General features: G+C 42.2%; 1 protein-coding gene and 1 pseudogene across 1 annotated transcript in view; both read right to left on the bottom strand.

The window, feature by feature from the left end:
- ULK4 (unc-51 like kinase 4) overlaps positions 1 to 25,481 on the bottom strand; it is a 438,917-nt gene that overhangs the window by 33,889 nt on the left and 379,547 nt on the right. The window lies entirely within an intron of this gene.
- Positions 1 to 25,481, bottom strand: part of LOC109375445 (40S ribosomal protein S7 pseudogene) — a 51,518-nt pseudogene that overhangs the window by 822 nt on the left and 25,215 nt on the right.

Genomic DNA, 25,481 nt, shown 5'->3' with positions numbered 1-25,481 from the left:
AGGCTCCCAGAAGGTCCTGGCTGGGCTAATGCGTTATCACTTTACAGAGAAGCCTAACGTTAGCTCAGGATTCCTGGGGACAAAGGAAGTGGACGATGCTCTCCTGACAACGTCACACCCATACTTTCAGCACCTGTAGGTCAAAGGCCTAATGCAAATCAATACGTCCTCGGTCAACAATTGACCAGGTAGCATTGGCCTTATGGGTTTACAGCACATTAAAAAAACTGCCCCGCTCCACTCAGGGTACCACATTTGATTCTGCTAACGAATATAAGAATCAGACACCCAGGCAGTGTCATACATACATACATGGCAAATGACATTCAGCTTAAAATGCGACAGATGTAAAATAATATTTGGCTCACAGGCTAATTAATACATATGCTCAAACCAGAAAGCAACTGTAATACTTATAAAAATTGGCTTTTGGTTTTCCCGATGGATAAACGATTTCAGTTTTTCTGTCAATAAGGAGAGACAACTTTGGGACTCAAGGGGGGAAGTATTAGCTTTTTCTAAAAGTTTAAAGATAACAAAATCAGGAGTTTAAGGCTCTCCATTCAATCCCATATTGGTCAGTTTCCAAAAGTGAGTGATTACATTATTAATACCATTATTGTGCCTTTCCGTTCATATTTTCTTGTCTTCAACATGAATAAATTAGCCAGAATTAGTGCTGTTGCAGCGGTTCTCAACCTTCCTAATGCTGCGACCCCTTAACACAGTTCCTCATGTTGTGGTGACCCCAAACCATAAAATTATTTTCATTGCTACTCTATAACTGTAATTTTGCTACTGTTATGAATTGTAATGTAAATATCTTTTTGTTTTCCGATGGTCTTAGGTGACCCCTGTGAAAGGGTCGTTCGACCCCCAAAGGGGTCACGACCCACAGGTTGAGAACCGCTGTGCTGTTGGGAACTATTTAGATCTTCCAATTCTCCCCCTTAAATAAAAAACAAGATTTTGATCTCGAAGTAAGAAATAAGGGGCCCAGATACTATAATTAAGCCCTTTATTGTTAAAGATTAAAACATTTAACAACTTAGTTCTTTTCTCTAAACTATATGGGGAGAGCGATAACCCAGGAAGGTTGTATACTCGCACGCATTTTGGGCTCCTCCAGTCAGAGCAGGTCAATCAGGAAGTCAGTTGAAAATACTCAAGCACTGGCCTGGTAGGGGACTGGGCAGTCGGAATGGGCACCACAGCCAATCCCAAGTGGTGCAGCCTGCGGGGGGGTTGAGTTGGATCTCATCCTGGGGTGAAGCATCAGGTGTGAAATACCTGAGCTCTCTAGAGAAGGAACCTCGACAACTCAGTGAGTTGGTGGGTAGAACATTTGCAAAAATGGCTGCAATCACTCTGCTCTCTGTATCCACACCTCTGACAAGGTGACCTTGCAGCTCCACCCAGCCAGAGGGAGAGTCTATTTCCCACCCTGAATCTGGGCTTTGGCCAATAGGATGTGATGGAAATGACTGATGCTGTACCAGTTCCAAGCCAGGGGATTCAACAGACTCTGCACACTTCCATTCTGCCTCTTGGGCCTCTGTCTATGGGAACAAGCCTGGGCTAGCCTGCTGGAGAAGAACTGGCCCAGCCAAGGCCCCTGATATGTGGGACAACCCAGCGGACCTGTAGAGCCACCTGCCTGATTTGCAGCTGACCAGGGATGCATGACAGAGCCCAGTTAAGACCAGCAAAAGAATCACCAGAGACTCCAAGCCTTGGTGGCTGACCTGCAGAGTCGTGAGCCATGAAAGTGGCTCTTGTTTAAAATCAATGCATTTTGGGGTGAACGGTTAATGCAGTGATGTTTAATTGAAACAGCTGGAGGTCTAGGATCTGGATGGGGAGGCTCTTACATTCTCTGATCCTTTGCTTCAGGGGGAGTAATTATAACCCCAGTGAACATGCTGTTTTTGTGCTGCTTTACTTCCAGCCGTGATAGCCCACATATGTTTCCACATTGCTAATCTGTATGTACTCCAATAATTTTGAGTGACTAAAATATTCCATGGAAGGCATATAATATAATTTACCTAACCATGCCAATGCTGATGGATTTTTAGATAGCTTGCAATTTCTAAGAATTATAAATAATTTTATACACAAAAGATTTCTCAAGTTTCGGATGCTTTCTTTAGGATAGATTCTTGAGAACTGAGAATTACTGAGTCAAGGTTATTAGCCACAAAATGGCTCCTGAAGCACGCCATCAGATACTTTCCACAGGGGCTGAACCAATTTTCACTGACAAGAGCAGGGTTTGAACACCAGCTTCATCACACACTTGCCGGTACAAGATTTATTTTTAGGAGGTACAAAGTTAGTAGATGAAAAATTGAAAAATAAGGGCCTTGGTTGCATTTCTTTGACTGGATGAAAGCCTGGGGCAACCATGGGGCTGTCTGATTTATATACCACTGGACAAATGAGGTTGGCATAAAACTTTGAAAATGCAGGGACTAAGGAAGAGGTAAATGTTACTCAGATATTTATTTCTGGAACATTCACGGCAGCTCTAAATTGTGAAAACTAATGGGTATTTGCTTTTCTAAAACAAGTTTTTAGATGGGGAACCTTTATTACTACAGATATATTTGTCGTTGTATGGCTTTCCTCTAAATGCATGTTTATAGTGGGCATTATTTAACATAATCATATTGAAGGGATGACAATAAATTAACAAGTGAACCCTACAGGATTTGCAATAAGTTTTCATTTGCAATAAGATTTCTATATTAAAACTATTCTGAGGTTGAGGAACACTCCTGGAATAATATTAATGCACCTGGGAGAAGCTTTATCTTAATCAAGGTCTAGCAAAGGCACACACACAGCTACAAGAGAGCCGGATGAGGCTCCCGGCCCCTCCCACAGCACACCCAGAGGCTGGTGAGAAAGCCACCAAGGTCCCAGTCAGGAGAATGACCTGGTGACACCCTCCCACGCAGGACACAAGGATTTGTGGCTAAAGCAGTTAAAGCACTGGCATTTCTAAAAGAGTTGATTTTCTATTCTTAAAAAGTGAATCAGGGAATCAAGGTTCTAGAAACATATGCTCATTATCTTGCATTCTGTTAGGCTTTTTTTTGAGTGGCATATTAACGGTTGGGGTTATAGGTCATGCTCTAGGAACTGGGCCTAACTTTCAGCTTATCGTCTCTGTGTGATAGCAAGGAGATTCCAGAAACTTCTGAGCCTTTGTGCATGCCTTGCCAAGACCAAGTCAATCCCAAGGCTGGGAGGAGAAGTCAAATTATGCCATCTATGTATATACCTAATAGGCATCTCAAATCGAACTTGTTCTAAACTTAATAGGACAATTGAACACCCAATCTTGAACACTGAACACCAAGTCTACTCTGCCTGCAGTCAGTCTTGACTCCTTTCTCTTTCTCACGCCCCATATCTAACCTGTCTCAAAATCTAGTTCTGTCTCCAAAACACACGTAAAATCCGGTCCCTTCTCATCACCCCTGCTGCCACCACCTGGGGCCAAGCCACAGTTAGCTTCCTCCTTGACACCGCAGCGAGCACCTGGCCTTCCCCACCCGGCTGCATCCACGCTGGCCTCCCTGCTGCTCCTGGAAGCTGCCAGGCCTGGCTGGGTTTTGAGCAAGTGACACGCACTCCCATCTCAGAGCCTTGCCCTGGTGTTTCCTCTGCTTGGCATCGTCTCACCCACACATACATGGCTGGCTCCCTCACCGACTTCAAGTCTTTGCACAAATATCACCTTTTCAATGGCAGTCGGCCCCTGCATACCTTGCACTCCCATTCCTTTAATTTTCTCCCTAGCACCAACCACTTCCTGATATACTGTAGAACTCATTCACTTAGTGTGCTTGTTGTTCACTGCCTGCTTCTCCCCACTGGAATGTCAAGTCCACAAGAGCTGGGATTTACACCTGTGTTGTTTCACTGACACATCCCACGTCTTGGAACAAAGTCTGGTATATAAGAGGTAAGTATTTGTTGAATTGGCTTTTTTTTTTTTCTTTTCTCTGACCTTAATATTAGACCTTGGGATCAGGGAAAAAAGAAAGAACAAAATTGTTAAACCCCTAACTCCATGTGAATATTGAGCCATAAAGCAATAAAAGAAAATGTTCAGGGACTTGTTCAAGACTGTGCAGCCATAGGGATGGAACAGGACCCAGGAAGGGCCAGAGGAAGCAGTTGTGTTTCACTCCAAAATGGAAAGGTGTGATTTCGGAATCCTTTCTGGCTCAGGGATCATGCACACTGCCTGCTGCCTTCATTAGTCAGGCAGAACTGAGCGAAACCCGAGAGAGCGATACCCTGCCGGATGGCACGGCTGATGTGAAGAATACTATACTGTTTTTTTTCCCCCCTCTTTTAACCGACTGGCATTTTATTTCATTTTTAAATGAAATGCTATTTAAACTTTTAAGATGATGGGAAATGTGCATTTTAACCTAAGGACAAAATACAATGGACTGTGTCTTCCCAGACCCCAAATCCCTTCTATTCAGCTCTAAGTTAAACGCCAGGAACTGATAATACACGTGAGCACTCGCTTGTTGAAGGTATATAGCCACCTGAAAAGATTTCACACCAATTCTAATTGATTTAACTTTCAACTAGACAATAGCTTTAGCACTAGGTGGGATGGCTGATCACTGTTTTCTACAGAAACAGATTTCTGGTGTGCTATGTTTACGGCATTGCAAAGGAACACATCTGAGTAAATGCATCTTTAAGTATCAATACAAATGAAGAAATGCGAAAAAACAAACAAAATCAAGAGTCTGGCTGCTATTTTAAGAGACATTGTCAGCTATGTCATTGCTAAAAGATTTTAGAATCAAAATATTTATAAGGACAAAACATGTCTGAAAAACAAGTCAGTTTGAATCCACGATGAATGCAATACCCCTTGGGAAGGGCCGCTTTATTTCTAAGAGTTATTTGATATTGCTTATCTACAGTAAATCTCAGTTTAAGGTTTTAAAATAACCTGAGTCTCTTGATTAATATTTTTATAATATTAATTAAAATTTTTCTATTGAAGATCTATACTGAAGCGCAGGTAATGAATGGTCATGCTGAGGATGTCAGAGTCAGAGCAAGAACATGGGGAAATGACAACCATTCGAAGCACTTGGATGAAGAAAGCAGGCATTTCATATGTTCTCACAGGAAACCAGATTTATCTGTATTAGTGAGATAAAAGATGTTTGACTACCGAACAGACATATTTAAAAAGTTTGACTATCAGTTCAAAAGATGAACTTTTCTCTCAGAGATAAATGGAGTTTTCTTCAACTCAACATTAATTGGAAACAAAAAATATTTTACTCGACCTCATGAGATTGTTTAAGCAAGTTAGTAATTAGGGCTTTTCATATTCCATGAATAACAGCGAGAACAGGGATGCCAGTGGAGACTGGGCTACCATTTTGGCTTTTAACTGTCTGGTGGCCTTTAAAAGAAAGAATACAAAAGAACGGATAGCTGATGGGAACTAAGCAGTGAAAGGTTATTCTCTGAGTAATTAAGTCTGTGATCTAAAGAGGTAGTTTAATAAAAACTCAGCATATTGTTATGAGTCATTTATTTTAACTAGTTTCAAAGTACTTGAAATATTTAGAATATTGCCCAGTTGCAGCATCAGTTTATTTACTTCCCAAATAGTCTCCAAAAAGCTCAGATTCCAAGTCCTTATCAAAAGTGAACAGATAATTTTAAAATAAGGGGAAATAAAAAAAAGTTCTGATTACAAATAAAAAATTCATGATGAATGTCAGGGGAGTAAAGATGATTTTAAACATTTCTGTGATCTATGTGATTAGCAAAGCCACTGTCCTCAGGTATATATATGTTAACCTGTAGATAAACAAGTTTATTTAAATATTCAAAATTCTAAATAATTTATCCCTGACTAATTTGATATAGACATGATAACAGAATTTCATAATACTAAAGGATAAGTGAAATTTTTCTTACAATGAAATATACTACAGCAGTGTGTAGTAAAAGATTGGAAGACAGAATCGTGTGTTTATGTCAGAAGGAACAAAATCAATATCATTTTCAAAATTCATAAAACATCCAAATCTAAATGAGTAAATGTTATAAATTATTACCTCATTATGATTTTTTAAAAATTATAGCACTGCCTCTGATAATAATTAATGGGCTCTCTTAATTGATTTTGTCATTGTTTGAGAGTTGGAGAGAAAAGATTTTCCTGTTCTTGAAGAGCATTTAAAGAGCTTCCAGCTCAGGAGCCCACACTGTGATATTTCATTCTGCCTAAACCAAGATTAAATTATTGAAGGTGTCATAGCAAGAAGTGAAACTCTAGGGAGGCTATTAACAATTTAGCATTTCTAGTTCATGTTAGAATGTTAATTCCACTTCCTAAAGAAAATGAGAGAAGTGGAATTCATTAAAATTAAGATCCTGTGACTGCGGAAATGTACCACCACGCTTGTATTAGAGCACATTTGCAGTAACGTACAGATGTCTCTGCGGAGCCAGTGAAGTTAGGGAAGGTCTCAGTCTGATTTCTCCCTAATTTATTTCTTCACACAGTAACACACAGACAACCAACTCCCAATTATTCACCAATGGAAGTGAGTTTCTGCATACACGTCTAGCAGAGTCCACTGAGATGAGCGCTTCTCTGGGCCAGGCAATAGTGATGACCATTAAGATTGCAGCTGTAAATCTGTCTTTTCTGCACAGTAGTTTCTTTCTGACGTGCTCACATGTGTAACTCAAGGTCACGTTGGGGAGCAAGTCCTGTGGCCACACCTGTGCTCTGAGGTAAGCGGTGCTGGGACAGCAGCCCACAGAAGTGCTCAGGATTGTGTCTGGGAGCCACATGGTAGAGCATGAGGTAAGAGGTGACAACCAAGATGCATTCAAAGATCTCCAAGAATTCTCAGAAAGACCTGGGAAGGGGCTGGATATCCTGTAGTCATAACAAACAGGTGACAAGGCTTGTATTTGGATACTACGGAAAGGAATACATTTGAAGGCCTGAAAACTGGGGGAGAGGAAGCTCAGTGTTGTGTGTAAAATGGTGAACAATCTGCCTGGGGTTTCCTTCTGCAACAGCACATGTATTGCTGGCTCAGTAGAAATGGGAAGTTTACCATGGATAAATGGAACACTTGGGTTTTTAGTTCTTAGTAGCAAGCTGCAGAGAGTAACCCTGATTTAAGTAGAGAAAGGTACTGGGGACTCACAATTTTTGAGGGGAGCTGGGAGACCTGACCCTAAGCTTCCAAAGACAAATCCCACACAAATTGCTGCCACTGCTGCAAGGTATTCCCCCCACTTCTGACTGGTGTCCCATGACTGGCAACAGTCCCACTCCTGCTTGGTAATGCCAGGAAATCAGTCTGGCAAACTGGGGTCCTGTCACTTGTCCAGAAAGCAAACTCGCCATCCCTTGTTTCTTAGGTCACTAGCTCCTGTGTTGAAGTCTGACAGATGGAGCTGAAATCTCCTGCCTGTGGCTTAGCTGCAAGGGAGGCGGGAACGGGAGTACATAGTATTATCATGAGAGGCGGCCCTTGTTTCCTGTCAAGAGTTATAAGGCAGAAACATTCGTCTAACATGGAGAGGGATGCACATTCCTGGCCACCAAGGTGACAGGGCCAGGCCAGGAGGGGGAAGATTTATACTGTGGAGGGGAAGGAAACCTTAGCCCTCTGTAAAGGTGGGTGCTTTTGTTTCTTTTACATTAAATATATTAAATTATTTCCTGATGATAAATATACATTGTGGGAGATTTCCACGTCCAATAATATAACATTGAAGCCTAGACAGACTTAAGCTTCTCACACTATAAGGCTAGAGGTGCTGGTAAAATATAATCCACATTCCCTTACATATATCGCTGAACTAGCAAGGAAGTAAAGGAAATGCCCAGTGGGAAAACACAGGGAAGAAAGTAAAACCTGGAGCTGTGGTTGCTGGGTGGCTGTTCAGAAAGTGCTCATTCTGGTATCTAGGAGCTTGAGTTTCCACTTCCCTTCTCTTATAGATCCAAGGTCTCACTTTCTGTTCTTATGTGCTGCAAAACTCCATCTCTATACTAATCTCACTGTGAACTGGCACAAAAAAGTTCTTGGACAGGCAAATATCTGTGGCCCATGCTTTGAGCAGCACTGCTTTAGACTTTAAGTCAATTATACCTGTTAACTTTTCAAAGGTAATTAATAAATAAAAGAAACAGAACATATACCTTTCAAACCAGCAGAAGAAACAAGGTGTATATTTATTTACTCTACCATCAATTTATGAAAAGCCAGGAAAAAACGAAAGTGGAATCAGAAAAACACAAAATAAAAAGGTAGAAAAAACTAACTCCGCATATGCACAATAAATGTAAGTGCAATCAACAGACCAGTTAAGAGACAGATTGTCAGATCAGATAAAAAAAACCAAAACTCTAACTTTATGCTATTTAATCAAAACTACTTAAGCCTAAAAGCAGAGAAAGGCTAAGTGTAAAAGGATGGAAAATGAGATAACAAGTGTGATAGTTACTTTTTATATTTCAACTTGGCTAGGCCACAGTACCCCGATAGTTTTCCAAGCACTACTCTAGATGTTCCTGTGAAGGCATTTTTAAAGATGGGATTAATATTTAAATCAGTACACACTGAGTCAAGCTGGTTACCCAGTATAATGTGGGTGGGCCTCATCCCATCAGTTGAAGGCCTTAATAGAGAAAGGCTGAGCTCCCTAGAAGTCCGCCCATGGCCTTTGGACTTGAGCTGCAGCCCTTCCCTGGTTCTCCATCCTGCCAGCGTACCCTGCAGGTTTTGGACTCACCAAGTCTCCACAACTGTGTGAGTCAATTCCTTAAAATCTCTCCCTCTCCCATGCTCTCTCCATAAAAATAAATATATTTATTACAAATAAATATTTATCTCCTGTTGGTTCTGTTTCTCTGGAGAACACTGACTAATACAACAAGCAGAAGAAAGGTAACACACCTTCAAGTAAAAAGCATTATTAGAAATGAAAATGAAGAAGGTCCAAACATAGTAATAAAAGATCAGGCCTCTAGGACGTTTGACAGGAAACTAACAATTCTGATTTTGTATACACATAAATACCACAACCCTAAAACATAGAAAGTAGAAATCAACATATTATAAGGAGATATTGAAATCTGTAATCACAGTGAGAGATGTGTTAACACCAATTGGTCTATCAAGTAGCACAAAACATTGGAAAAATTATAAAGATAGGAACGGAACACAATTAGTAAGCAGAGATGGACACACATGGGATCCTATGACTACAGCACACATTTTGTTTCGAAATACGTGGAAAATTACAAAAACTGACCATATATTAGGTTACAAATAGCCTCAATGAAAAGGTAATAACTGATATCATATAGATGGTATTTTTTGACCTATGATGAAGAAAAAAAAAATTTTAAGTTTTTTTTTTAAAAAGCCTCATAAATTTTGAATATTTAAAACATACTTCTAAATGACACAAGAGTGAACAAATGGAACACAGAATAGCTTTAATGGAACATAGAACATATTTAGAACTAAAAAATAAAATTAAAAAATTTATGGTTTTTAACTGAAGCACTACTGAAAGGATAATTTAAATTCTTAAGGGCTTTTATTAGAATATAAAAGTAAATTTAAAATTAATGGGAAAAAATGGTAAAATTATAAAGAAAAGCAAGAGAATGAGTATCATAAAGTGAGGACAGCAGTGACATTAGGAGGAGAGTGGAAGGTAGTGGGTGAGGGGGACACAGGGTTTCCAAGGACAGGCAATGACCACATGGAAATCAAGTTTCAAGAAGTAAAGTATGATGACAATATCTCATCAAATAAAGCATATCAATAAGAAGAAATGAAAAATAAGTGAAATTCTGGTGTGGAAAAGTACAGTAAATAATATGGAATGTTCACTAGAGATGCTCAACAGTCGATCTGAATGGGCAGGAAAAAGAATCAGCAAATTTAAAGCTACATCAATAGAGATTACACAATCCAAAGAACAGAGAGAAAACAAGAATGAATCAAAATGAACGGAGCCTTAGAGAAATGTGAGACATCAGTAAGTGTACCAGCATATGCATAATGGGAGTACCAGGAGAGAGAAGAGCTGAGAAAAATATTCTAAGACATAAAGGCTGAAAACTTCCCAAATTTGATGAAAACTAATGTACACATCTAAGAAGCTCTCCAGCGTAACAGTGACAAAGTGGAAATCCTTTCTGAAATTGAAGCTATAATTGCTCCTCCCTTCAGGTGGTGGTCATCATCTAGCCAACCACACAGGTAAAATCCAATGGTCCTCTCTGTCACCTCTTCACACCCACTCAGGTGGCTCCAACAAACTATAATGAACGTTGACTATGACAAGGACATGGGGAAATCAGAACTTGCAAACATTGCTGGTGAGACTACAAAATGGTACAATCACTTTGGAACAGAGTCTGGGAGTTCCTCATGATTGAACACGGTTACTATATGACCCAGCAATTCCATTCCTAGGCAAATACCCGAGAGAGATGAAAACATATGACCTCACAAAAACCTGTACATCAATGTTCACATCGGCATTATTCATAATAATAAAAGGTAGAGAAAACCCAAATGATCATCAGTGGATGAATGGGTAAATATAATTGGTATATCCATACAATGGAACATTATTCAGCAAAAACAAACAAACAAAAGGAATGAAGTACTGACACGTGTTACAACAGGGTGAATTTTGAAAGCACTATACTAAGTAACAGAAGTCACACACACAAGGCCACATAATATATGATTCCACTTATATGAAACATCCAGAATAGGCAAACCCATGGAGATAGAAAAATGTGTGCTTGCCAGGGGCTAGAGTGAGAGAGGGCAATGGGAAGTGACGGCTCATAGGCATGAGGTTTCTTTTGGGAGTGACAAAAATGTTGTAAAGCTCTTTGTGGTGATGGTTGCACAACTCTGTGAACGTACCAAAATACATGTATCAAACTGTACACTTTAAATGGGTGAATTGTATGGTATGTGAATTATTATATATCTCAAAAAGGTGCTATTAAAAAAACCAAAAAAACAAAAAAACTGGAATGCTGTCCCTGTCCCCGCAACTGGCGTGTAAGCTCCATGGGGGCAGGAACCTTCCTTATCTGGTTCATCACCAAATGTCAGCATCGACAACAGTATCTTATACATAACAGTCCCTCAAATATTCGTGGAGTGAATGAGCTGCCATCTTGGAATGGTTCCCTCTAGTCTTTGGCTCTTTGCCCATATATTTTTCTGTGCAATTTTTAGAACTTAATCTTTTATCAGACATTCTCAAAAAACATTTAAACTCTCATTAAACATTTTAATGTTTGAATGATTGCACCGTTTAATGTAAAATAGGCAATTACATCTATTTTCTCAGCAATTCCAACTCATTTCTTCTGATTTTGAAATACTGTCGTTTCACTTTTTAAGCTTTTAGTCCCTGCACAGCTGATCACTTATAAAGGTAAATGATCCAACACAAGGATTTGTTAAACTTTGATGACAGAGGAGGAGATGACATGGTCCAGTTCCAGCCCAATGTCCCCATCTCCCACACCCCACCACATTTTTAACAAAACACAACAACCATTTTCTTTTCTTGGTCAAATAAACACCCTCTGTATAACAGATTACTGATTTTATTACACTGGGAGTCTCAGGATATATAGCGGGTGCTGAACAGAATTGTAATTCTGATGGATAAATAGACCAGAATCTTCCGGAAGGTGATCTGATAGCACAAGGCTATCCGAACCACACACTGGGGCTCTGCCACCCACCAGAACGACTTCTAGTTATTATACACAAGAAGGATTTACTTTCTGGTCCTCGGGGTGGGAACACTGCTGCCAGCTCCTTTCCTGTGATCTGTGGTTCCGGGGAGCTCAGATGCTACACGGAATTTGTCATTTGACCCCCTTCTCCTGTTGATGCAGCTCTATGGATCCTTTAACTAATGGGTCCCAGGGGCGAAGGTAAATTGTTAATGAGTTTAAAGGCAAAAATTTCTCTAAACTCTTTATCTTACCTCTTGAGAAAATCCTAATGGGAGAAAATATAGGTGAAAAAGATGAGAAAATAAAAAAATCCTTGTTTTAGTTCTTCCATTTCATGAGTATCCCGAGGCATACATGGTAATAAGTGGGACTTTCTCTGGCACAGAGAGTTGAGAAGATAATTTTAAAAATTTGGGTCTCAAAACAAAATTTTTGTTTGTAGAACAAGTGTGGTATTCTACTTTATGAAGTCCACATTGGTATGAACTGGGTTGTTAGGTTAGTTTATAAAAAATGGTTGCTTGTATATTTTAATAAAAATGGCTTCTTGGGTTTGGCTTTGAATTCAGTAAGGAGGCAGAAATAGATCTAGTATTTAGTTCAAAAGTTTAGTTTCTCAAGTATAAACATAATAGTAGTAAGAGGCAAAGCAGAAATTTGGAAGCAATGCCACAAATAAAGATTTGTTTGTTTTGGATGATAGCTACCACCATGCTAAGGTGTTTGAATGAGAGTCTTCTACACAGTTAGGGCAGGATGCAGAGTGTCGGTAGCACAAATGTCCAGGGCTTGTACTGTGCCCAGAGGGGAATTCTGACCAACAGGGTCAGCCAGCCACCTGAGTCATCTCAGGGTGACAGCAGCAGGCAGTCAGCGGCACAGTCTGTGGGGTCAGAGCAAATCTAGAAAAACAACCTGGACACTGCTAATTGACACTGGGTCTCAATCATAGCTTACAAAGAAGATGGACAGCATTTGGAACTCAATCAGTGATGCCCATAACTGGTAGAAGACAGATCCATTTAGAAGATTTACTTCCAGTGCACGTTAATTTTGATTTAAGAGGACTATGGCGTTAATACCACTGATTACAATATGGTGAATTTTGAGGAATTAAGAATTGAGTCTGAAAAGGTTTCATTAGCTGTAACAGGTCTATGAAGGCGAGTTTAGATATTTCTTGCATGATTTCTAGAACTAAAATCCTTATGTTATTACTTAAATGCAGTATTATTAAAGCTAGTAGTACAGGTGGCCCAGGAGACATTTAAGTGGCTGTTTGGAGACTGAGGCCACTTTAGGAATGGACCAGCAGACTTTCTCTCTCAGGCGTCTGTGGGCCTCTCCTCTGGGATGGGGGTGCTGTCAACCAGGACAGGGGGTGCTCATGACTACATTTACACTGCAGACCAGATAGCTTCCGTTGTAACAGCTGTTGGGACATCTCGTTTCCACTGAGATCTCAGTGGCAAAAAAGATCTAAAAGCACTTTTCGTGTCATAGTGCATGGTCATCATAACTCATCAAGAGTGAGGGAGGTGTTTAAGGGTTGTCGATTTAGGGAAAGCTCAAATCAAAAGGGAGTACCTGCACGTCTGAGACTCTCTCAACATTTAGGTCTGATTAAATAAGAAATCTTTGCATGTATTGTTTAATAGACTAAACACATCGTGGTACATGGTCAAAGCAAGTACATATCCATCCAAAATGCCAAGGCAAATGCCATCATCTCACCATGTTCATTTTTTAAACATCTCATATTGATTGGGTGTTTGACTACTGGCCTGATACTTTCCTAAACACTTTATGTGCATTATGTCATGTAATCCTCCTAAGAACTATAGGAAACAGGCATTGGTATTGTGTCCAGTTAACAGATCTGGAAACTGAGGTCAGAGAGGTTAAATAACGCTCCCAAATCATTGAATTAATAAATGGTAGAGTTGGAGCTACTGAATTAATACATGGAGAGCCCAAGCTTTTCTCTATTGATTCCACAGTGGTTTCTTCATGTGTATAGATACAAAACTTTCTCATAACTTAATACAACTTAGTAGTAATTTAAATATGCTATATTTTAACTGTGTGAGGGTTTAAAAAAAAACAAACCATTTTCTTTAAATTACTAAATATTCTGCACATGATCGGAGAACCTGAAACTTGATCTCTGATTCTAGCTCTGCTGCTTACTGGTTATGTGACTTAAAGGAAATTCTCCTAGTGGTTCTAAGCCTGTTTCCCCAACTATAAAAACATAGATTTCTTGGGAGGATTAAGAGTAATGTATGTAAAGCATCCATTTCATTGGGCACTGGACAAAGGGCCGCCATTATTAAGAGATAATAAGCTAGGGGAAAGTCCTGTGTAAACCTTGCTATGTGAATCCAGAGGGCATCACTATTATTACTCTAACAACGATGATGAATGTGATAATACAAGTCAATTGCTGGGTTCACAACAACAACAACAATAAGGAGAGTGGTTAGGTCCTCAGGAGCCTCATGAATTCCTCCACTTTCTGTGGGACTGAGGGAGCCATCCAGTAACCCTGCCCAGCCCCACAGCCCAGGCTGGGCACTAAGCGCAACTCCCGCCTGCCCCCGTCCTGGACACCAGTCTCTCTCAGTATTGAATATGCTCCTGAACTCACCTGGAGAGGCCCCACCTTTAAATAAGGCATCCAGGCTGCTTTGGAACATGTTTTAAGATTGTGCAATTTAATGCAATTATATCTTAGTGCCATTTTTTTTTTTAAAGCCTGGAAACTGTCCATGGATCTTAATTGCCTGGTCTCTCTGGTTCTAATTTTTACCCTTTATCATGCAGCAAACTCAGGTCCTAGGAAGGTGCTCCTTCCCAAGGTCTCACATTTCAGCTACTACTTCAGGGGGATCCTTTAAAAGGAGAGGGGCCGTGATCATTAGGGTGGCGATGGCCTCTGAAAAACCTTTTCTGGTCTCCAATGCCTTTTAGAAACAGCGTCAGTGTGAAAAGAGCCAGGGGTATAAAATATTCAGCAGGCTTGCAGATAGCAGCCTTGCTCCCCCAACCTAACAACACTCCCTCTCCAGTGACTGCCGTACCCCACCCAAGGCTGCAGGTAAACTTTCCATCACTTTCCCTTTGCGCCAAGTCTCTTATTTGGATTGTTGTCAGTGGTGTTTCCTAGAGTGATACACTTCACCCCGTGTAAGACAGCATCTATCATAGTACCAGCTACAGCCCACCTATGTCAGGATCCCCAGACCGGGATAAAAAAGCGGGTTCCAGAGCCCTAGCTCAGACCTAACAATTGGGAGTCTCTGTCAGGGATTGAGAGGCTGCCTTGCCACAAAGCTCCCAGGTGATTCCATGAACACTAAAGCTTGAGAATCACTGGTAAAGAAAAAAGACATGCTTACTTCTGGCTGCAGTATGCAATGCTCAGCATGTACTCCTTGCTAGACTATATTGCAAACACATTAAAACTATATTCAAGATTTTTGCTTCACTCAAATTAAAAAAAACAAAAAACAAACAGAAATAAATGTGTGCCCAGGATTCACAGGGTGGCATTTCAAAAATTAAGGTGACAAGGGCACACTGTAGGAAGTTGCCTTTATGACTGGAAATTAGGGCAAGGCTTCTTAAGCAAGGCTCTGAAAGCACAAACCAAAGGCAAAGTGTTGGCGTTTTTCTGGTCAGTAAAGGACATTGCAGGAAAAGTTAACAAACACGGCAGGCATGGAGGTAGTATCTGCCATCTTTAGAGCTAGACCTAAATATCTAGAGAGTATGAGCTATATCTGCCAATCAACCAGAAAAAGCCTTGGGTACCAACAGAAGAATGGGCAAAGGATCTGAAAAGAAAATTCACAGAAGCACTTATTTGCAGAGCTAGGCAAATTAAATTTACAAGCTATTTCCCTTCTGACATCAGAATGGATATAAACAGAAAGGTGGGTAATACCGAATGCTGACAAGGATGTATAGGAGCCACGAACCCTCAAAAACCACTGTTGGGGGTTCAACCAGTGCAGCCACCCTGTCAAACAATCTGACGATGTTTCCTGGAAGGAGGTATGCGTGCCTATGCCTGGGGCCAGCAAGTCCATTTCCGGGTCTATATTCTAGATGCAAAGAGCTACATGCACATATAGCAACATGAATGGAGGTTAAAAGTACAGTGTTAGGCTAAAAAAAACAAGTTAAAAAAAAAGATCAATAGTACAAAATCATTTGTGTAAATTAAAAATGCACATATGTATATAAAAAGATCTCTCTGTGCGCACAAGTAGATATTGGAGAAGAAGGAACAATTCAATCCTGACCCCCAGGTGAACAACAGCAACCAAGGAAACAGAGGGCATGGTACATCAGCCTAAAGAGAGAAACTTTAAACTCAGCCCTGAGACAAACAGAGGAGGAGTTTTAGGCTTTGCAGCCTGGACTAAATACCTCCCGTGGTCCTAGCAGTCCTGTACTGCACAGCACATTAAGTCCTCACCAGCTGGCCAGGAGCTGACATCCAGGGATCCCACAGCCATGCACTTGGCCTTGCTTACTACCTACTGGGCAGGGCTGGTTGTTGCAAAGACACCTGCAAATTTGCTGAGCGTGTACCCCCACCCTTAATCTCACTCACAAGAGCTCTTGCAGATGGAGTAAAAAGCAGGAACTGTGCAGGGGGGTTGCAATAGGGCCATTTTCACTATGTCAACAAAAAGTAACAAGTAAAATAAACTGCAATTCAAGGGTACTAGGGAATAGGGAGACTCTAGGATAAAAAAAGAAAAACAGAACAAAATGATTTGAAATGTTCCCCCTTTCTTGTGGGTGGTATAGGTTAGTGATTTCCCTGGATTGATAAACAGGGGAGGCAGCAACGCCTGCACCTGGCTATCTTGAGCTGTTTCATGGCCCAGCAGCATTTCGGCTCTTCTGCTTTGAGGAATTAGGACTGGCAGTCACTGCGGGATGAGCACAGCAGGAAGCCAGGCCAGCCTGAGCTCAGTGCTCTGCGGCTGCAGCTATATCTCCGGGGCCTTCACATCCAGACAGCAGCCCTTTCTCTTCCTTTCAATTCAGCCAGCGGATTCTGAGACTCTCTGGTGTGCCCTGCCTGTGCTAGGGATGCAAGGGGACAAAGAAGATGCGGGCCAGGCCCCTGCGAAGGAGATATCCATTCCGCCTACTAGTCCACAGCCATTAGTCACTCTCTGCAGTGAGACAGCGAAACGGAGTGAGGGGAGGCTGGTGACCATCTGCTCCATTTCTGAGACCCCTTTCACAAATTCAGTGTGTTTACTGAGTGTCTACGCTATGCGCGGAGGTACACAAAGGCACGCAATATAGGATCCCTGCCTTACCTTGACAAGGACAGAAGATATGAAAAGTTTAATAAGAGCTCAAGGAGCAGAGAACACGAGGCACAGACCGCTATCACGCAGGACAGAGAAGTAAGTGCCAGTCAGGGGAGCGGCCTCTCAGGGGATGACAGTGCCGAGAGAGCAGAAATGGCAGTGGGTCCTACAGGATGGACGGGGTTTGGACAAGTGGAAAGAACAACAGGGAACAGTATAAGCAAAGGCAAAGGTTTGGGGTGAAGGGCACCCCGTCCCTCTGGGCCTCTACGTGCCAGCACTTTCCTCTCCAGTTCTTCAAAGGCAACCTAAGGGCGTGTACTCCTTCACCTCGTATACTCTGATTTTAGGAGAGTCTCCTTGTCTTCCAGCCAGCATCTCATGACAAACTATGAACGCTTCACTCTAAGGAAGTGTTGTGCTCAAACATGAGGTCGGGAAAACATCAGCACCACGCGAGTTAAAACACATGATCACCCTCGCCAAGGAGGTAATTACCAGCGAGATGAGCTCACCCACGCCAGCGGGGAGAGAAGAGAAGGACCAGTCGGGCTCATTACAGTGGTGAGAATGCCCTTCATTTCTTCACAGCGTAATCTGCAATTTTCTGATGGTTTCAATGATAGCTGTTCATAAAAGTATAGCTTGCCTCTGTACACTCAGCCCCTAGTGACTATAAGATGAAAATAATGGTGGTATTCTCCCAAGAATCCCCAAGGGAAAGCCCTCTTTTCCAAAAGTGGCAAAATCGGTTTGGTCACTCAGAAAAAATGAGCACATCCGAAAGGAGCCCAGGAGCGGGGTTGGGGGCGGGGCTGTCTTGGGGAGTTGGAAGGATTAAGATGAACGACAGGTAGACTAGAGACAGAAAACATTTTGCAAAAAAAAATGGATTTACATTTAAATATAAATTATTTATTGGTTTCTTAGAAGAGTTAAACTCCAATTAAATACTTAAAAATCAGATTTTATGTTGTTATGTAGAACAGATACTTTCAATGCAAATACTTATCCATTCAGCAAATTCTAGAATGTCTGTTATTGTCTTGGGTAAAAACGGTTCTCAGAGACACTGAAATTGCATGTGAGGAGAGAAGTTCCTGGGACTGAAGGAGTTGTTTTTAATGAAAGAATGGGTTTTATTTCACATATAAAAAATATACACACACATACAATATATAATTGTATGTATATATGTACATGTCTGTCTGTCTGTCTGTCTGTCTGTCTGTCTGTCTATCTATCTATCTATCTATCTATCTATCTACCTATCTACCTGCCTACCTTATAATGCATTCATATGTGCAGTAAAGTAAAACCAGGTCTTTATCGTACCCCAGTAGAACTCGCTGCACACAATGACTGGGCTCCTGGGCCCCCACTACTTGGACTGCTGACTCCAACACGCCTTGGGCTCCCCAAGAACGGACTGCTTTGCTCTCTCATTCTCTCCATAGGCAGCACATTCACAGCATTCTGATCACGGGAAGCACCATTACACCTCACAAATCAATACGGACAACTCTTCAAATTCGATTCTTGAATACAAGTTTGCAGCTAATTCCTGCAAGAATTTCATTATTAACTGAGGTACAATTTGGAATCTGTGATTGAAACGCCTGCCGGCTGCAATTCCCAGTTGTCCTCTTCAACTAAATTACCCTACATTTGTTGGAAATGTATTAATCTTAAGTTAAAGCTACATTTACACGCCTGTGTACACCCAAGAATACATATACAGAATAACTCTGTACGCTGCCTCCTCTGCTCACGGAGTGAAAACTCTATTAGGTGAATGGCAGGCTTAAGGCAGAAGAGGTCGACAGTCACTAGGGGACACATCTGGGGACCTTGGAATGAAAGAAAATGCTCATGCAACGTGTGTATGTTAGTGGTCATGTATAAAGTCAGTTTATCAAAGTTTTAAGCTGTTTCTAATGAAGTTCCTTCTTTCTCTTTCCCTAAGTCACTTTATCCTGATTGGTGCAGATGGACAGTTTTGCTATTTCAAGGTCATTTAGAAACAGTCCTCTCTGACAGTGTCTGATGCTTTGGGAGGGACAAGGAAAGGACACAGAGGGCAGAAGCACCATGAGCCAGGCTAGCCACTGGAAGGACCACCGACCCAGAGGCCAGGCCCCCCTCACCCGGGCAAGAGCCGGGCCTTCAGAACATGGCGGGCAGCATTCTAAAAGTGAGAGCTCCGAACCAAAGGGCGTCTCTCGACCCACTGGTTTAGGAATAACCATGTAAGACAGGTGAGAATGTGATAACATTGCATTTATTTATTAGGCTCTCCGCCTTGGTGCTTCCAACCTTTTGATAAGGCTTTTAATAAGGGCCCCAATTTTTTGCTTTGGGGTGGTTTTATTTTATTTTTTGGTAAAATGAGAAAAAAAGCAGCTTGGATATAATGCCCTGGCTCCTGGCAGGGAAGAAAAAGGACAATCTAAAACGTTCTCTGCTTACGCGTATGTCCTGAGCCTCTGCTGGAAGAAGGCGTCTTGCTGGACTAAGTCCACAGGGCACTTTGTACAGGAGAACATTACACCAAACCCCTGGCCTATTTATTGGGTCATTGAGAAGGTCATGACATATTTTTCTATGTTTTTCAATGCAAAAATGCGTCATGACTTTCCTGGCGACCGAATAATTCATCTCATTATACCAAGTGCACTTTTAAATCATGCCAACAAATTGCCTCAATGGCCATTTGTTATTTGCTTTTCCTTTAGGTATAATATTTTCCTCGCTTTTCTCTGTAGGGTCACTACTTCCTTTTATGTCCACTGCTTCTTCCAGTGACACCAGGTCACTGGCCACCTGCCTTTTTCTCTGTATGGTCCGGAAGCCACACCCTCCAGGACCCAGTAAGAGAAGCTGCTTCACAATCCCCGATTATTAACATAATTAACACCTTTTCATTCTCCAACAGGCCAGTCTTCACCTTTCAAGTGCAGCAATTATGGAAATAAGACATCCAAATGTGTAGTAATTTCATAATAACGACACACCTATCAAGTGCCGGAGGAGGCCTTGAGGTTTCAAGCCCGCAGAAGTACGCAGTGATGCTAATTAGGATGATAAGTTGTATTTAAGCGGCGCCATCCTGCCCCAGCAACCTCAGCTGGCACCGAGGCATGCAATTAACAGTCATGTATAAAGAGTAACAACATTGAGAACACGAGAGGAATCTTTTCAGCAAGGAACACAGGCAGAGGGAAACTTAAGGCATGTCGGCATTTCTTTTCTCGTAGAACAGGCTAGCCCAGTGAGTCAGAGGGGATGGGGCGGAAATGAAGTTCAGCCCTCTCTCTCAAGCCTTTTAGAAAGAAAGGCTATATCCTGCGGACCGAGGTGAAGACTTGGCATGTCTGAGCCTGCGGCTGGGAAGAATGGTGGATGTGCCAGATGACAGAACCCCGCAGGATGCAAAGTGATCTGGATAGTCTGAGATGGTCACCCTAGAAAGATGTAGCTGAACAGGATAAGTGGGAAAATCTGCGGGGAAGACCAACCTCCTCCTACTGAATCTGATGGGGGCTACGGGGCTTTGCAGCAGCACGTGTGAAAAAACAGTGTTTGCACACTTGGGAGTCCACAGAACAATATGGCTTCTAGAGACGGCAATGTGATCATCAGTGCCATTAACCAAAAACCTGTGTTCGGGTCAGGAGAGAGCAGACCGGCCCTGTTCTGTTGTCAGACCACAGCCAGAGAAGCATGCTCACTTCTAGCCAATGCATTTTCAGAGGGACAAGGACAAGTGAGACAGCAGACGAGAGACACCAGAGACATGGAGGGTCCGGAAACCAGGATGCAGCAGGATCAGCAAAGAAACAGTTTCAAGAAGGGCGGATGCTGAGAGAGCAGAGATAAGACTGCAGCACACAGATATTTCTGGAGTTGTTTTACAGAAGAGGGGCTGGATTGATTTTATGTGACGCCAGTGAGAGAAATTAGATTCCACTGGTGGAAGATACAGGGAAGAGGTTACGTAGAAGGCATATATGTAAATCTAATATGAAATCTTGAAAGGTGCTGAGCTTCCTGATACAGGATTTGCTCAAACAGAAACTGGACAATCCCTTACAGTTCTTGGGTGGAGGAACTGATGCCCTGGGCAGAGGTGCAGCAGCCCCTGGGACTCAGCCCTGCAGAGCGGGCGGGCACGTGGTGCGGAACCACTGGACGACCCCAGCCATGCTCTTAGCACATCAGACACACACTCTTCCTTGGCTTCCTCTTCCTTTATTTTTTTTGCTTTTATTTTTATTTTTTAAAATTAACCTACCTTAAAATGGACTTTCTGTGTATAGTTCTATGAATTTGAACATTTTAATAGCATGCCCACCACCACCACAATCAAGACATAGGATGGTTCCATCACAAAAAAATGCCCTTGTGCTGCCCCCTTTCCCAAACCCTGGAAAGCACTGATCTCTTCTCCGCCGCTATAGTTCTGTCATTTTGAGAACATCATAGAAACAGAGACACACTGTATGTAACCTCTTGAGGCTGGCTTCTTTCATTTAGCACAATGCCTCTGAAATCCCTCCGAGTTGCTGCATGTATCCACAGCTCAAATTCTTAAACAGGGTGACAAGGAACATCAATTAGCTACTTTGGCTACTGTGAAATCTCTGGGTTTTCAGGGTTTCTAAACATCTTGGCTCAATCTGGGGAACAGTGAATTCAGCTTAAGGAAATTATAGTGCCTTGTGCCCCAGGTGATTTTTTTTTCTTTCTATGGGTGTTAAAAAAAAATGCATGCTCACTGTAAAAAACCTAAATGCTACAGATCAATACATGTAGACATAGATAGGAAAATAAAATTTTCTCTCTAAAACTTTTGTCATTAAAGGGATACACTATTAAAGGTTTGATGCCTATTTCTTATATACTCTTTTCTAAACTTACGTGATCATATATATTCAATATTTATAAAAGTGGGATCTCACTACAAATACAGTTGCACAACCTCATACCATCTTTTCCTACCAATACACTTAGCTCTACCTCATTATTTTTAAGAGCTGCATGGTGTTCCATTACATATATGGGCCAATATTTACCTAACAGGCCCCCTACTGATGAACAGTTAGATTGCTTCCAAGCTTTCATTAACCCAATGCAGCAATAAACTCCTTTGTTTACATATCTTAGGGTTTGAAACCATTTAAACGAAAAGCTGAAGCTCTTCAGAAGAAAGGGTCTTTATTGGAAGAGCATGCTAGATTTGACACGTGGCATTGCAATGCGAAGTGAAAACACAGAAACATACAGAGTTGTTAACACAGGAGCATCAGAATTAGTTCCCTAACTTGTATGAGCACGAAGATGTTTCAGATGAATATCACATTAATTGGCCTCACCTCCACAGGCCCAGGGGTTCCTCTCAGACAGTTAAATGGTTTCTCCCTCAAGCGGAGAGCTGCTTTGTGTCACAGCTTTTACAACCCTGCTGTCACTGAGCTTCCTGGACTCGGTGCCCTGGAGTCGATGGCACAGAGATTAGAATGTGCCGGAACACGGCCGGCCGCGCTCTGCCTGTCTTGAATCCCCTCATGCCCGTTTCCTCCTTGTTCCATTCAACCAGCTTCTGCCAGCTTATCTCCTCCGCCAAGTGTCGCGGGGCTGATTCTGCTTTCCCAAGGAAACTGGCCCTATACTGACTTCTTTTTATGAGTTTTACAAATTATCTGACAATCTGAGCACCTCTGGACATTTCCCAAGGTTGGCCACTGCTCTCACACTATCCCACTTCCTCAGGCGATGCTGACTTAAGCAGTTCTTATGGGCAAAACCATAGCGAGGTCGGGTTTAACTACTCTCTTACTGTTTGACCAACCTGCCCAGGAATAAGCGTTCAGGGGCCCATCTGAGCCCGGGTGAGCACTGACGCTGTGAGAAGCATGTGCGGCGTCACCAAGGTGTGCGGCCACTGGGGAGTCAGAGGCTCCCAGCCAGCTCCCAGGCTGAGAGGCCTGGTCACCTCCCCGTTGTCTAAAACTCCAAAGATCCCTTTGCCTCTAGCACTTGGTGGCTTCCAAGGTCTTTTATGCCGATAGTTTCACTTGGGCCTCTTCCCAGTTGCAGGCAGCAGAGCTAAGTCTACGGAAAGGGAAGGGGTCGGGGTTCTGGGCCTTTACTGAGCTATGCTGTGATCCTACAGATGTCAGAGAGAAACAAGGTGAGCGGGCCAAAGGAAGGCCAGGAGACAGCCCTCTCTGCCAGTCTCTGTAGGGAGTCACATGAGATCAGCAGCGGAGCACTCGGCATTCCAGTTTCCCAAAGACTAAATAAAGGGTCTGCTCATCTAACACCCTCCCGCTCCTCCCCCACATCTACACCAAAGCAGCCTCAGGTCCCTGCTCTTGGGCTATTATTAAAGTCCCTAATGAACCTCTTCAGGCGTAGCAGCCATTTGGGTGAAAGAAAGGAGGTGCCCAGACTGAGTGAGGTATCTGTGAGCTCTGCAGGGATGGCCTGCAAGCATCCATTAGGGTAAGAGCCTAGTTAGTCTGGATGCATCAGGCAAGGCTGCCTACCAGGGGTGGGGCGCTCCTTTGGGCCAAAAATTGAGGAAACGGCACCGCAGTGATGAGTGTCATCAAGACAGAAGGAACGTTTGGGTGAGTCCATTCAAATGGGACAGATACTCCAGGGTTCTTGACAGCTGATGTACTCCAATTACTCAAAGAAAATGGAGTGTTCTTGGGATAATAACGTGTGCAATTATAGAATAAAACCCGTTTCATACTAATTCTTTGCCTTTAGATCCTTCAAAAAAAAGTAAAACCATGAAGAAAAATGTCTACTGAAGTTTGTTTCTGCTCTTTGTTTTCTGTCCACATCCCCAACCCCACAGTACCGCAAGTGTCCTTCAGGGTTCCGCAGTTTCTCCTTTTTCTACATTTGCTTACATATTTTCTTAAGTATTTTATGGATTCAAGGTCAAAACGAACTTTTCCTCTGCAATCCATTTCCTTCATCGCTCCCAACACCTCGGCCAAACTTGTAGATTCTGCAAAGTTGTTTGAGACAAATTTCTTAGCAATTTGTTCTCTCCATTTGGATTTAATGAGACTTCCCTAATAATTCAATTAATCTGTGTAACTGACTGTCAATAACTTCCGATTCTTCCTTAGTGCCAAAAAACGAGCAAGTGATCAATGAGTATGTGTTAATATGGAATGAGTAGATACATGATTAGAAAGAAATATACCAAAACTATAAGCAACAATTTATCTGGGACTATGGAATAATTTCTCTTTCCTCTTAAATGTCTAAGTTTTATATAAGCTAAAATAAAGAGCTTTTCAAAATAAAATAGAATGTGACAATGTATGTGCTGCAGCAGTACAAGACCATAATTAAGTGAAGATCTTGGGGTGTCAGATCTTAAAGGCACATGAGTCTTTCTTCAGTACCCACTGGAAATCCGCCCACGACCACTGCATGGCCTAAGGGGTAGGGCTGATCCCTCCAGGAAGCAGAGATTCTCCAGCCAGGAGGAAATAAATAAATACACAAACTAAGAAGCCTACCTTTCCATTTCAAACAAAGATGATCTAACTCCAAAAGCACCAATTACAAAGCGGATGTAGGGGCCACATTAACATATGTGAATTCCAACCGAACATCAAATGACTTTAGGAAAACTCTGGAGAACAGTCAAGTCCAAGCAAGATTCAACTCGATTTCATCATGATTAACAACACTTAGTGTTACAAAAGGTTAGTATTTAGAGTTTCCCATCTTCCCAGTAGCAGTCTTGGTCGGAAGCCAGAAGTCTCAGCTGCTCAGGGGACGAAGCCTGCCCTGGGTGGCCTGGGTGGGCAGGTAGGGCAGCAGGCAAGGTGAGAGACACTTAAGATCCTTTGCTTTAAGAAGGTTGGTACCGATCTTTAAAGCAACTTTAATCAATCATTAAACACATTTTCTAGTCCTCTTGTCTGCGATTTCCAAAATGAGCCTTTTTCTGTTTTTGAAGCCTGGCATTGTGCACTGGGTCCCAGAAGGCAGGATGACACCACCCTCCAGATAAGATACACACGGCCACGGTAAATCCAGATGACACGAGAAAGCACCTTTCCTGAAGGCTCCGTTTCAGACTGCATCAGAGTCAGGATAACCTGTGAGGACGTCACCCAAAGATACTCCAGCTCATGTCACTGAACTGAATCATGCAGACAAACGCGACACGGATAATTTCGAAAGCAAAACTGACTGCCAGCAGGATCTTGGTGGCTAATGTCCTCTCAGCAAAGCCCGATGGAGCCCAGTCTCAGCCGGCCTGCATGCAC

The sequence above is a fragment of the Hipposideros armiger genome, unplaced genomic scaffold, assembly GCF_001890085.2.
Source record: "Hipposideros armiger isolate ML-2016 unplaced genomic scaffold, ASM189008v1 scaffold_18, whole genome shotgun sequence".
NCBI lineage: Eukaryota > Metazoa > Chordata > Mammalia > Chiroptera > Hipposideridae > Hipposideros > Hipposideros armiger.
This window is presented reverse-complemented; position numbering and strand designations above follow the sequence as displayed.